Source organism: Jaculus jaculus, chromosome 13 (genome assembly GCF_020740685.1).
Source record: "Jaculus jaculus isolate mJacJac1 chromosome 13, mJacJac1.mat.Y.cur, whole genome shotgun sequence".
In the NCBI taxonomy this organism is placed as follows: Eukaryota; Metazoa; Chordata; class Mammalia; order Rodentia; family Dipodidae; genus Jaculus; species Jaculus jaculus.
The window spans coordinates 91,167,471-91,182,641 of NC_059114.1; the positions used below are offsets into that span (position 1 = coordinate 91,167,471).

General features: G+C 43.4%; 1 protein-coding gene across 4 annotated transcripts in view; it reads left to right on the forward strand.

Moving 5' to 3' along the window:
• The window catches only part of Ctnnd2 (catenin delta 2), a 954,874-nt gene that overhangs the window by 602,066 nt on the left and 337,637 nt on the right, over positions 1-15,171 (forward strand). The window lies entirely within an intron of this gene.

Here is a 15,171-nt window from a genome sequence, read left to right on the forward strand (position 1 = left end):
TCTTAATCCTCCCATTCCATTTAAGGCCATATATGAAGTATGAAAAAACTGACTTGGAGGTCAGCCTAGGTCCTGCCTTGCTCCGGCCTCACCCTCACCCAGCTTCATCCTGCCCATTCTGTGCTTACCATGATTTTGTTTTTTTATTTTTTAATTTTAAAGTGCTTGGGATTGAGCCCCCGGACCTTGCACGTTCCAGGTGAGTACTCTAGCATTATACTATGTATCCAGGCCCTAGGTGGACCTGAGTGGACAATCCTTGTTTCTACTTCACATCCTTACTGTGGAATCATCTTTCTGCCTTGGACCCTCGGTGACTCCTACTCATCTTCCCAGACGTGCTGAAGGAATGCATCTTCTCGGTGCTTGCCACGTGTCCCTATAAATCCTGTTCTCCATAACAGGCCTGCGCCATCCTTCCTCTTTCCCCCTTGGCTCCAGACACCGTTCATAATGGTACCCTGAGACATGCGTGCATCTTACTAAGTGTTCATTCAATACAGCACACCACCATGTAAATCAGTGCCTGACGCATGCTAGACACTGAAAAACATACATAGGCAGAGGCAGTGCTGGGTGTGGGCAAAATAATCCAATCAAGTAGCAGGTGGCAAATGACAAGAGCTTCAAGGAGCCCCTGCCTAGGGAAGCCACAGCAGCAAGAAGGTGGCATTGGGGTTACAGTTCAGAAACTGTCACATTACTAGCCTGAAGCTAGAGTGGCCTGACCTGGGCACAGGAAGTAGGAAGAGCGAAACAGAAGGCTGAGCCTAGGAGGTCAGAAGCCAGTGTCTAATGCCAGGGTCCCTCCTGGCCTGGCTTTTCACTGTGTGATCCTGGGGAGTCATTTAAACCCCTGTGTGCTGTGGGTCTCATTTGTCAATGATGGAAGGGAACCATCCCAGCCAGGTTGTAATGAAGTTGAGAGGAGCTGGTATTTGAAAGTCACTTCAAAAATGCCTTGTGTGTAGTAAGCACTTGATCAACATGCATCAAGTTACCAGTTCTGAAAATCCACAGGGGGGCAGGGAAGCAGGTTGCTCCAACGACTGCTGACTGGAAGACAAGTGGATGAGACATGGAGATACAATTGTTCCTTCAGCACACCCAGAGGGACACAGCCATTCATAAATCAGTCTTAACCTCACTGAGCCTCAGAGCAGTGGGAAATGCCTGGAAATATCCATCAGAGGGAGTGAATGGATGATTTGTGTAGGGGCAGAAGAGGAGGTGACCTACTTCCTGCCCATCATGAAGGGTCGTGCCTGTGTGTTCTCAAGAGAAAAGCACAGCACAGTTATTTCATCACAGTCTGTGATGCAGAACTTTGGACTGAGGATCCAAAGACCCAGGGTATTTTTATACCTAGGGCCAATGAAGCATGGACAGCTGTGTAGGAAGGTACAAAAAGGGAGTGAGCTATGGTACTGGGTGGAGAGGAGAAACACAGCAAGGCCTGTCCTTCTACAGCGCTTCCCTGGATAGCCTTCCCTGATCTTGGCATGGGGCAGGGAGTGTCTTATGACCTACTATCTAGCAAGGAAGGTCAGAGAATTGTTTTGTGGACAGCATCAGCAGTGAATGCAGAGAGAGGTTCCATTTATGAAAGGCTTCAGGCAAAGGAGCTGTGGGTTCCTGTGACCCACTTGGGGGAAGAAGATCTCTGGTTTTATAGCTCGTCTTGAGAGAGTGAGAGGACAGACCAGAAGGCAGGAGGTCTGAGAAATAATCTTCTCTTCAGAGTATAGTTTTCCAAGTCTCAAGAATGCATGAAGCACTGAAAATGGAAGGAAAAGAAGTGTGTTGGTTTCTGACCACTGAGGTCTAGGGGAGACAAACTTCCCTGCAGAGCACAATGAACAAAGATAAGGTGTGGTGGAAAAGAGAGGGAAAAATGATCATGTGGCCAGTGGGCTTCCTGCAACAGGCAAACTGGGTTGGAGTTAGAGCTGAAACTTCTGGCTCCTCTATTAAAAGGAACCCTTCTTCCCACAGTGTTCCCGGTCCCAGTTCTATTTCAATTGATAGCTCTTACACAGACACCCTAATTCTGTATTTGTAATCTTACAACTTTTGTAGAAGAACCCCAAATTATTAGATGAATTTAAATTCTGTGAAAAGTTGAATACAAAAAAAAAAAAAAATAGTTGTGGGCTGAAGGATGGCTTAGTAGTTGAGGCCCTTGACTAAAAAGCCAATTCCCCAGGACTCATGTAAGCCAGATGCACAAAGTGGTGCATGCTTCTGGAGTTTGTTTGCAGTGGCTGGAGGTCTTGGCGTGCCCTTTCTCTATGTCTGTCTTCTCTCTATCTCTCTCTGCTTGCAAAATAAATAAATAAATAATATAAAAAAGTTGCATACAAGAGTTGATATGAAGCTCAGTGGTAGAGTACTTTCCTAGGATGTTCAAGACCCTGGGTTTGATTCCAACAATAATTTAAAAATTCCTGTATACATCCAAGAATGGAAGGTACATTTTAAGTACTGCAGGAATAAAAAGGAAAGACATGCATGAAAGTGGTATGTGTGTGTGTTTGTGTGTGTGTGTGTGTGTGTGTGTGTGTGTGTGTGTATGCATTTATGTATAAGAAATGTGGATGTCACAGATTGTATACCTTTCAGTGTTTTAATAAAGAAATAATCTTGAAAGCCAAGTAGATCAGGTAATAGCATTTGCTTTAGAAGGAACACTGGGGTACCTTTCCTGAGTGACCACCATGGGGTTGTGGTGTGGGGTACAGGTGGGTTCCCATTGCCCACCCTTCCTTCTAAAGGAAGTAAGAAGAGTCAGGGGAAAGTCTGTGTCCTACCGCTGAGAACTAGAAGTCATTCCTTGAGGCCACACAGAGGTGCTCATTGTGAATACTCCCTGAAGGCTTACTCTGTGCCAGGCATCCATTTAGTAAATTTCATTTATTTCTCGGGCATAGCATCTTCACAATGCCCAGTGAACGAAGGAATTTTACCACCTTTTACAGAAGGAAGAAACTGAGACCATAGCCTAAGAGTGTACTTTGTCCAGAGCTTCCAGCCAGTGGGAAGAGGCTGGAACTCCATGAGGCTGTCTACATTCCACTTGGGACCACCATGTCGATTGTCCCTCACATGTTCCAGGCAACATACACTAACAAGACGAATTAACTAGGATTTATCTTTATCCTGAGATGAGAAGTAACGGACCTTCTGCCCATCCAGGTCTCCAATGTATGACTCCAACAGCAAACTCAGGTGCCATTAGCTGTACGTCTAAGAATCTGTCAAGTGTCAAGGACTGCACTGAGCACAGTGGAAGACAAGGAAGTCCATGTGGCAGCAGCCCGTGGTCTGAAGAAGTTCACACCCTTGAAGATGCATGGAACGCAATAACATGCTGGGAAGTCATGGGAGACAACAGAGAGGGCTCCAATTCCGGCCGTCTGCGTGGGTGCGCAACCCAGCGCACAACAAGGCAGCCAGAGGCAACAAGGAGGCAACCAGAGCATCCTCGGGGAGGACGAGCATCTGAAATGGCCTGTACTTCTGATTTCGATCTGCGCTTGGGGTACCTGTTAGGCAGTGCCATCTAGACGATGTGATGTAGGGTAGACATCTGACATCCTCCGTGTGCCCAGGGGGTCATTTTCCATAGTGCAGCTGTGCTGGTCAGGCAGCACCAACCGTGGGAAGCTGTGGCCACTGTGGAGATCACACAGCGACCCCTCCCCATAGAGAGTGACGGAGCGCTGTCACAGAATGGTGGAAGCCTCTTTTCTTTTCCTGTTGCTGCTCTTCTTAATGTTACCCACGATAGGACACTCGTTTGTGACCTCACAGTCCATCTTCACGAGGATTCTTCTGCCGCTCCAGTGTTGCTCCCTATTGCCTGAGCGGTTTCCTCTTCTGTGGCCTGCATGACTTCACAGTGCTGTTCAGTCACCAGAGAACAGGCGTAACAGCACGTGGCACTCTTGGAGAGTAGCCGTGGGCACTTTCAGGTTAAAACGTCTTTCTTGGCGATGAACAGCTCTGAAGGACCTTCCCCAGGCTCCCATGACCTCTTCTTAGAGCATTCCACTGGGAGTGGCTGTGGTTTCCAGCTGCTGAGAATCCACCTGTCCTTCCCTTTGCACCTCTCAGAGCAGATGAGGCCTGCCAACGCATACACAGAACCATAGATGTAGGTTCGTCACAAAGGAACACACAGAAGCCTGGGTGAAGAGAAGTGACTCAGCACTGTGTTCTGATTGACATCTAGCCACCAAACCCAGCACAAGTGTCAGATTTGACTCCCAGCTCCCCACTTTCCCTCTTGGGGTCTATCTTCCCCCTTCCTTATTTTGCCAGCCTTCCTGAGGACCCTGAGTAGTCAGTCACTCACGTGAACCCTGATCTGGAGGAGGCGATAACCGAGCAGTGAAGGGTCAGCGAGCTCCAGGAGGAGTGCCACTCTCACAGCAGAGATAAAAGGAAAAGCCGGGACAGCAGTCTTCAGAGACTGCCAGCATCACCTTTTCCTCTGAGGTAGTTCGTGGGTAAATGTCCAAACGCCTGCAATGAAGATATATGTACCTTGTGAATTCAGTATGAAAATGCTCTTTAGGTCTAAAACACAGTAAAACTGTACCCTCTCCCCGCTGCTGCTTGTAAGTCATTCTTCATTGCAGGTCTTAGGAAAGAAGGAATGAAAAAATGTAATTTCTTCCCTATCAACAACAAAACTGCAGGCATAAGCAACAATGTTTGGGGTTGGAGGGGAGTAGTTGAAAGGAGCAAAATAACCAAAGGCAGTTACATTTGAGGAAGTCTGCCAAAAAGGATTTCCTCGCAGTGTTTATATGAAGTGTCAAAGTACTGGCACCCACAATTGCTGGTGGACACCTCCCCTCACAGCCTGGGAACCCCATGCGGGGACTGACTTGACGACTCCAGTAAGTCCCTTTCCTGATCACTGGGCCCTAGAACGAGAAAGCTGACAGAGGAGACCCACAGGTCTTCCTGTGTTATCATCTTCCCTGCTGGCATCTCAGAGGCTCCCTGCTCCCTGGGGAAGTCTGTGCTGCACATTTATGTCATGTGAAGGGACATGGGACACGCCACAAGAGGGGAGGTTCTGGTACATAGCAGTGGAGAGCTGAGTTTGCTGATTAAAATACAAGACGTTTGGTTAAACTTGAGATGCACAGTGGACACAGTTTTCATATAGCGTGCCCCCAAATAATCCACGAGACATTCTTTTACTAAAAATGATGGCTTCTATGACATTCGAGCTTAATTGGAAGTCCTGTGTTGTGATTTGACAAGCCTGAAAACTATGGAGCTGAGCAAGGCTGGTGAAGAGGGTTTGCAGTGACTAGAGATTCCAAACAGGTTCAAATCTGGGGTCAGAAGTGGATGAGCCTGAGGGAAACACGAGAAGGCATACCAGACAGACCTGGGGTGTGAAGGCATGAACAGTGAGCACGTCTGAGGTTACGAGCCATGAAGTCTGGCCAGATGGCAAGTGAAAGACTTTCTTGAGTACAGACTTCCAAGCCAATAGGTGGCCTTGAGCTGACTGACATGGGAGGCAGGTTTTGTTCCCACATATACTCCTTTCTCAAGAACCACCATGTGGGAGGCAGAGGACCTTCCCTGAATTTCATGTTCAGAGGTTTGCAACATTAACTTCAAAGTACTCTCAATGGCCCCATCCCATAATTGAGGAAACTGAGACAAAACTGACTTGGTAGTCTGCTCGGTGTCACCCACATTAACAATACTGGGATTTGAGTTCACGGCTACCATCCACACTCCAAACCACATTTCTATAGCAACAGTGCAAACGCAGTGAATGGGCAGTTGAGAAGTTTCCCTTCAGGATCATGTATGCAGATACCATCACCAGGAACCCCAGAAGGGGCCAATGGCTCGCAGAGAGGAGGGCACTCTGAGGCTGCTTCACGGCTCTTCTTCCTCTGCCAGCGTTGACGGCGCCCGTTGGCACTGTGACAGTAGGATGATTCTGCAGTACTATCAGTGTGGAAAGTTGAAATCTCTCCTAAAGGGAGTCCATGCTCTCCCAAAGACCACAGCCTCACAGTCTTAGCCCATGGACTTGGGTATGTACAATGTACTGCAAAAGCCAGAAAAGGTGATTATTTCTTTTGATGGCATTATATGTATTACATGCGCATATCTGTTTCATACCAGTCAATTAGCAAATATAAGTGGCCTCCATTTCTCTGTGTTGCTTCAGCACAGGGAGGCACAGAGGACTGTCTTGTCTCCCTTGAACCTCCCTCCATAACCTCCAGGGGAGATTTTAACTTTCCAAGGGGATGCCACTGCAGAATCTGTGGTGAGCACTCCAGTCCTCTGAACATCATTGACACTGGCAGATGCAGACTCTTAGATCTTCAGGTTTCGGGCCAAGATCTCTGTGTTGATGGCCAAGGCTCCTGGTTCTGTCATCTTGTTTTGGTTTTGAACCGCAGTGGTCCAGGAGCAGCTTATTAAAGGCTCAGACATAACTTAGTGGAGGAGATTTCTTAGAGAAGAGGAATAGCATGGCCATTATAGGTGTTTATTGCTAAAGGACATCCCACTGGTGCTTTGATGAGAGCCTCTCCTGATGAGGAGCGCATGGAGTGAAAGCACCAGCTGGGGGCTTGGAGAGGTGTTAATGGGAAAGGTGGCTGCCCTGCAGAGGGGCCGCACTGCAGACATGCTTCCTGAGCTTATGTAAAACATCCGAGGTCTCTCTCTGTTCTGTGTCTTTGGGTACGATGCTTCATTTCACAGCCTCCTTCTCTTCAATTATAATGAAGATTATGGCATCGAGGATTACATACATATGGAAAGGGCTGAACATATACTTCCTTATGATAAATACACAAACGGCACCTAAACATTCCAAAGTTGAATTACTATCAATGCAGTAAGTACAGTGCAGAAAGTCAGTCTGGACCTTAAGAACTGGTTGATAAACAAAAATAAATACAAAAGTTTTAAAAAAAGGAACACTGAAGTGATGCGTATTACTATCAACTTTTTTTCTAATAAAATAGCTCTGCAAAGAGACTCTTCAATCATATCCAAAGTGAGAAGTTTACCATTGTACCACGGGGTTTCTACAACCTGGTACTGACCAGTTATCCCAAGTGGATACATTTATCAACGGTACAAATAATGAAAAATGTCAGCACACTTTGTACTCATGTATTTCTTTTTTTTTTTTCTTAAGTTTTATTTATTATTTATTTATTTGAGTGGGAGGGAAGAGGCAGAGAGAAAGAGAGAATGGGCACTCCAGGGCCTTCAACCACTGCAAACAAACTCCAGATATGTGTGCCCCCTTGTGCATCTGCTTCACAGGCAAATGCCTGAACAGCTCAGCCATTTCCCCTGCCCCTGCATTATTTTTTTTTTTAATTTTTATTAACATTTTCCATGATTATAAAATATATCCCATGGTAATTCCCTCCCTCCCCACCCCCACACTTTCCCGTTTGAAATTCCATTCTCCATCATATTACCTCCCCATTACAATCATTGTAATTACATATATACAATATCAACCTATTAAGTATCCTCCTCCCTTCCTTTCTCCACCCTTTATGTCTCCTTTTCAACTTACTGGCCTCTGCTACTAAGTATTTTCATTCTCACGCAGAAGCCCAGTCATCTGTAGCTAGGATCCACATATGAGAGAGAACATGTGGCGCTTGGCTTTCTGGGCCTGGGTTACCTGACTTAGTATAATACTTTCCAGGTCCATCCATTTTTCTGCAAATTTCATAACTTCATTTTTCTTTACCGCTGAGTAGAACTCCATTGTATAAATGTACCACATCTTCATTATCCACTCATCTGTTGAGGGACATCTAGGCTGGTTCCATTTCCCAGCTATTATAAATTGAGCAGCAATAAACATGGTTGAGCATGTACTTCTAAGGAAATGAGAGGAGTCCTTTGGATACATGCCTAGGAGCGCTATAGCTGGGTCATATGGTAGATCAATCTCTAGCTGTTTTAGGAACCTCCACACTGTTTTCCACAATGGCTGGACCAGATTGCATTCCCACCAGCAGTGCAGAAGGGTTCCTTTTTTTCCACATCCCCGCCAACATTTATGATCATTTGTTTTCATGATGGTGGCCAATCTGACAGGAGTGAGATGGAATCTCAATGTAGTTTTAATCTGCATTTCCCTGATGACTAGTGACGTAGAACATTTTTTTAGATGCTTATATGCCATTCGTATTTCTTCCTTTGAGAACTCTCTATTTAGCTCCATAGCCCATTTTTTGATTGGCTTGTTTGATTCCTTATTATTTAACTTTTTGAGTTCTTTGTATATCCTAGATATTAATCCTCTATCAGATATATAGCTGGCGAAGATTTTTTCCCATTCTGTAGGTTGCCTCTTTGCTTTTTTCACTGTGTCCTTTGTGGTGCAAAATCTTTGTAATTTCATTAGGTCCCAGTGGTTAATCTGTGGTTTTATTGCCTGAGCAATTGGGGTTGTATTCAGAAAGTCTTTGCCAAGACCAATATGTTGAAGGGTTTCCCCTACTTTTTCCTCTAGCAGTTTCAAAGTTTCCGGTCTGATGTTAAGGTCTTTAATCCATTTGGACTTAATTCTTGTGCATGGCGAGAGAGAAGAATCTATTTTCATCCTTCTGCAGATATTTATCCAGTTTTCAAAACACCATTTGCTGAAGAGGCTGTCTCTTCTCCAATGAGTATTTTTGGCATTTTTATCGAATATCAGGTGGCTATAGCTACTTGGGCTTACATCTGGGTCCTCTATTCTGTTCCACTGATCTACATGTCTGTTTTTATGCCAGTACCATGCTGTTTTTGTTACTATGGCTCTGTAGTATAGGTTAAAATCAGGTATGGTGATACCACCAGCCTCTTTTTTGTTGCTCAGTATTATTTTAGATATTCGAGGTTTTTTGTGATTCCAAATGAATTTTTGGATTGTTTTTTCTATTTCCATGAAGAAAGCCTTTGGAATTTTGATAGGGATTGCATTAAATGTGTAGATTGCTTTAGGTAAGATTGCTATTTTCACGATATTGATTCTTCCAATCCAGGAACAAGGGATGTTTCTCCACTTTCTAGTGTCTTCTGCAATTTCTCGCTTGAGTGTTTTAAAGTTCTCATTGTATAGATTCTTTACTTCCTTGGTTAGGTTTATTCCAAGGTATTTTATTTTTTTTTTGATGCAATTGTGAATGGGAGTGATTCTCTGATTACATCCTCTGTGTGTTTGTTGTTAGCATATATGAAGGCTACTGATTTCTGTGTATTTATTTTGTATCCTGCTACATTGCTGTAGGTTTTGATCAGCCCTAACAGCTTGCTAGTAGAGTCTCTAGGGTCCTTTATGTATAGAATCATGTCATCTGCAAATAATGATAACTTGATCTCTTCCTTTCCAATTTGTATCCCTTTTATGTGTGTCTCTTGCCTTATTGCTATGGCTAAGACTTCCAAAACTATATTAAATAGAAGTGGGGACAGTGGACACCCTTGTCTTGTTCCTGATTTTAGTGGAAAAGCTTCCAGTTTTTCCCCATTTAGTAATATGTTGGCTGTAGGCTTGTCATAAATAGCCTTTATTATATTGAGATATGTTCCTTCTATTCCCAGTCTCTGTAGGACTTTTATCATGAAGGGATGTTGGATTTTGTCAAATGCTTTCTCTGCATCTAATGAGATGATCATGTGATTTTTGTCCTTCAACCCGTTTATGTAATGTATTACATTTATAGATTTGCGTATGTTGAACCATCCCTGCATCTCTGGGATAAAGCCTACTTGGTCAGGGTGAATGATCTTTTTGATATACTCTTGTATTCTGTTTGCCAATATTTTGTTGAGAATTTTTGCATCTATGTTCATGAGGGAGATTGGTCTGTAATTTTCTTTTTTTGTTCTATCTTTGCCTGGTTTTGGTATCAGGGTGATGCTGGCCTCATAGAAGGAGTTTGGTAGAATTCCTTCTTTTTCTATTTCCTGGAAAAGCTTAAGAAGCAATGGTGTTAGCTCTTCCTTAAAAGTCTGGTAAAATTCAGCAGTGAATCCATCCGGGCCTGGGCTTTTTTTAGTTGGGAGATTATTGATAACTGCTCGGATCTCCATGTTTGTTATAGGTCTATTTAAGTGATTAATCTCATTTTGATTTAATTTAGGTAGGTCATATAGATCAAGGAAATCATCCATTTCTTTCAGATTTTCATACTTTGTGGAGTATATGCTTTTATAGTATGTCCCTATGATTTTTTGAATTTCTCTGGAATCTGTTGTGATGTTACCTTGTTCATCTCTGATTTTATTAATTTGTGTCTCTTCTCTCTTTCTTTTGGTCAGATTTGCTAAGGGTTTATCAATCTTGTTTATCCTTTCAAAGAACCAACTCTTTGTTTCATTAATTCTTTGGATTGTTCTTTTTGTTTCTATTTCATTAATTTCTGCCCTAATCTTTATTATTTCTTCCCGTCTACTGATTTTTGGTTTGCCTTGTTCTTCTTTTTCCAAGGCTTTAAGGCGAAGCATTAGGTCGTTTACTTGTGACCTTTCTAATGTCTTAATATAGGCACTTAAGGCTATAAATTTACCTCTTAGAACTGCCTTCATTGTGTCCCAGAGATTTTGGTATGTTGTGTTCTCATTATAATTTGACTCTATAAATTTTTTGATTTCCTTTTTGATTTCTTCATTGACCCACTCATCATTTAGTAGTGTATTGTTTAGTTTCCATGATTTTGTGTATGCTCTATAGCCTTTCTTGCTACTGATTTGTAGTTTAATTCCATTGTGGTCTGATAGAATGCAAGGAATTATTTCAATTTTCCTGAATTTGTTAAGATTTGCTTTGTGTCCTAATATATGGTCTATCTTAGAGAATGTTCCATGTGCTGCTGAAAAGAATGTATATTCTGCAGCCTTTGGATGAAATGTCCTGTATATATCTGTTAGGTCCATTCCTTCTATGACCTCATTTAGTCCAGATGCCTCTCTGTTTATTCTTTCCCTGGATGACCTGTCAATTGATGAGAGTGGGGTGTTAAAGTCACCCACCACCACTGTGTTTGGTGTTATCTGTGATCTTAGTTCTAATAGTGTTTGTTTGACGAATTTGGGAGCCCCCATGTTAGGTGCATATATGTTTAGGATTGTAATGTCCTCCTGTTGGAGTGTGCCCTTAATCAATATAAAGTGACCTTCCTTATCTTTCTTGACTAACGTCGGACTAAAGTCTACCCTGTCTGATATTAGGATAGCAACCCCTGCTTGTTTTCTAGGCCCATTTGCTTGAAACACTGTCTTCCAACCTTTCACCCTAAGATAATGTCTATCCTTTGTAGAAAGGTGAGTTTCTTGGAGACAACAAATTGTAGGATCCTGCTTTTTAACCCAGTCTGCAAATCTATATCTTTTCGTTGGGGCATTGAGACCGTTGATATTAAGAGATATTATTGAAAGGTGTGTATTTATGTTTGCCATTTTTGTGTGTGTGTGTTACTGGTTCTACCTGTGCTCTCTTCTGTTAACTGGTATTTGAGTATAGCTTGTCTTTTCTAGGTTCCTTATATGTGTGCTTTTCCTTTTGTTCAGCATGGAGGATTCTATCAAGTATTTTCTGTAGAGCTGGTTTTGTCTTCAAATACTCCTTTAACCTGCTTTTGTCATGGAATGTCTTTATTTCTCCATCTATTTGAATGGATAACTTTGCAGGATAAAGTAACCTTGGTTGACAGTTGTTATCTTTCAGAACTTGGAATATATCACTCCAAGCCCTTCTGGCTTTAAAAGTTTGTGTTGAATAATCTGCTGTAATCCTGATGGGCTTGCTTTTGTAGGTAACTTGATTTTTCTCTCTAACTGCTTTCAATATTTTTTCTTTGGTTTGTGTGTTTGGAAGTTTGATTATAATATGGCGAGGAGAGGTTCTTTCTGGGTTTTGTCTGGCTGGGGTTCTAAAGGCTTCCTGTAACTGTATTGGCACCTCTTTCCCAATTTGGGGAAAATTTTCCTCTATGATTTTGTTGAAGATGCCTACTATGCCTCTGGAGTGGAGTTCTTCTCCTTCTACTATGCCCTGAATTCTTATATTGGATCTTTTCATAGTGTCCCGAATATCTTGAAATTCCCACTCATACTTTTCTATAAGTTTGTCTTTCTCTTTGTTGGACTGCATTAGGTCTGCCACCTGGTCTTCTAGCTTAGATGTTCTGTCCTCTCCCTCATCCATCCTACTGGTGAGATTTTCTACAGAGTTTTTTATTTCATTAACTGTGTTCTTCATTGCTAGTAATTCTGACTGGTTTTTCTTTATTATTTCTATTTCCCTATTTATGTCTTGTATTGCCTTCTTTATTTCATTAAATTGGTGTCCTGCCTCTTCTTTGATTCCTTTGATTTCCTCTTTGATTTCTTCTTTGATTGTTTTCATGTGTTCTTTGACCTCTTTGAACATATTTATAATTATTCTTTTGAACTCTTTCTCAGGCATTTCCTCTAACTCTTTCTCACTGGAGGACATTTCTGATGCATTAATACTTTTAGGTGGGTTTATATCGTCTTGCTTTTTAGTGTTTCTTGTGTTATAATGTATATATTTTTGCATCTTGGATTAAGTTAATGCTTGGATTTTCTAGCTAGCTGTGTATTCTTAGCTGTATCAATTGATTTGATGTAATATATTTTCAGGGTAGGACCTTAAGGTATTAGGTGTGGCTCTTAAGACTCTCAGAGTATCTACAAAGATGTTCTTAGGGGTTGAGTTTCCCTGCTATAGGAGTATTCAAGCAGGCTGAGTGGAATAAAATACAGGTAGATTCTAAAATTTAACTAAAGACAGTACACATTCAATCAAAAACAGCCCCGAGTATGTATGCAAGAGTAGTTATTATAATGACCAGATCCTCTATCAACAAAGAGGTTTAGATTTCTGGTCTGTTGAGAGATCCAAGTCAGCTTGTGACCAAGTGAGACCCTTCCCTGGTGCAATCCCAGTTACCTTGGGTGATTTTGGTCTCAGTCAAGTTGCTGCCTGGGTCGTCGGGCTGCTGTTCTGATTTCTGGAGCTGGGCACTTGCTTTTCCTACGGGGCAAACCGAGCCACTACTGCTGCCTCTGCTGCTGCCGTAGCTGCCACCACCGGAGCCACCACCGCTGCTGAAGCTGCCGCTGCCGTGTCCACCGCCGCTGCTCCCCCCGAAGCCGCTGCTGCGGGATCTGCCGCTGCTGCCGCTCCTGGGTCCACTGCTGCTGGGGCCGCTGGTACCGGTGCTGGAGCCGCTGATGTTTCTGCCGAACTCTGCTCCTCCTTGGGTCCCGCTGTCAGCCCAAGTTGGCGTGGCCAGGTCCCAGGCCGCTGCTCTGATCGCTGGAGCTGGGTTTAGGCGGTGGGGGAGGGGAGGGAGCCGCGGCTGCTCTGATTGTCTCGCTGCTCCACGTGTTCTTCTACCTCGCGGTCTGCTCCTCCGCTGCTCGCTGCCGCTCTCCCCTCACGTTTCCCGAGTTGCGGAGAGCGTGGTGTGAGGGGAAAATCCCGCACCTGGCTTTTCCTGCGGCTCGAGCCAAGAGTCTGGCAGCTTTCTGCTGCGCCGCAGCTGCGGCGGTTGGCCAAGCTGCCGGAGCCGCTTTTCCCACCTGTGCAGGCTTTGGATGCTCTATAACTCTTCTACTTCTCCGCTGCTTGCCTCAATTTCCTATACACCTCACTTTTTAGTAAAAGTGTGTATTTTGCTGAGTTTTTTTGGTCTTTTTTCCCCCTAGGCTGCTTTGGCGTGGTACCTACGCCGCCATCTTAACCGGAAGTCTCATGTATTTCTTGAATACAGTTCACTGGCTCATTTCATTCCCTACCGAATCCCCTGACAATCCAGTTTATCCTGTAATCCCAGCACCCGGAGGTGGAGGCAGGGAGATTAGCCGGAGCTGCATAGCTAGACCCCGACCCTGAAAGCAGCAACAGCAGTACAGCCTGGACATGCTCGCACTGGCTTCCATAATTGAGGAAACTGAGATGAAACTGACTAGGTAATCTGCTCGGTGTCACCCACATTAGCAATACTGGGATTTGAGTTCACCGCTACCGTCCACACTCCAAACCACATTTCTATAGCAACAGAGCATTTGCAGTGAATGGGCAGTTGAGAAGTTTCCTTCAGGATCATGTATGCAGATACCATCACCAGGAACCCTGGAAGGGGCAATGGCTCAGAGAGAGGAGGGCACTCTGAGGCTGGCTCATGGCTTTTCTCTCTCTGCCAGTGTTGACAGTGCCCGTTGGCACTGTGATAGTAGGATGAGGGTGTTTTTATTTTGTCACAACAGTCTGTGAATTATGAGGGCAACATACTTAAAAGCATGATCGTTTGTAATATGGTAGTGAGTAGAACACATTTCTACATCTTGGGGTAACATGTCAATCCATGTGTATGTTATGGAGCCCATAGTTTAATTATCTCTTACTCTCACTCAAACCATCTAGATCAGAGGTTCTCAAACTCCCTAACACTTTTTAAATTTATAGACAACTTCAAAAAGCTTTTATCCATGTTAGTTATATCTATCAGTATTTAGTCTATGCAGCATTGAAATTAAAAATATTTAAATATTTTATTCAATATATTTGTTAAGTATCCATCTGAAAGCCAAATATAAAGCCATTAGATATTGGTCTAAACCTTTTATTTAAAATATTTATCTTTTCGGTGTATAAAAAGTGTCTCTATTTGATAGTTCATCTCTTAATGTAAAGAGAGTGTGAGTATAAGGCTCTGGCCAAAGTGACGGATGACCTCAGAGACCATAAACAAAAGACCAAAAATGGGCAGAGTTGACATTCTCAATGAGACACATCCTGTCATTCATTAATAGTCCTGCCTAAGGTCAAGGATGGTGGCATTCAAGGTCATTTTCAAAAGACACGAGGAATGGTGGGCGGATGTTCATGTATAATCACTCATATAGAGCTAACATACATTTTTATGAAACAGTGTCTCAAGACGAAGCTGGCCTGCCACTCTCACGGTACAGTCCATGCTGATCCTCCTGCCTCCGCCTTTGGGGTGCCGGCACTGCAGGAGTGTGCCCCCATAACCAGCTAAATGCAATTGTAAATATAAAAATGATAGATAGTGGGAGACCTAACGACATGAAAAGGTAGAAGTAATAAAAGGCCAACAATTA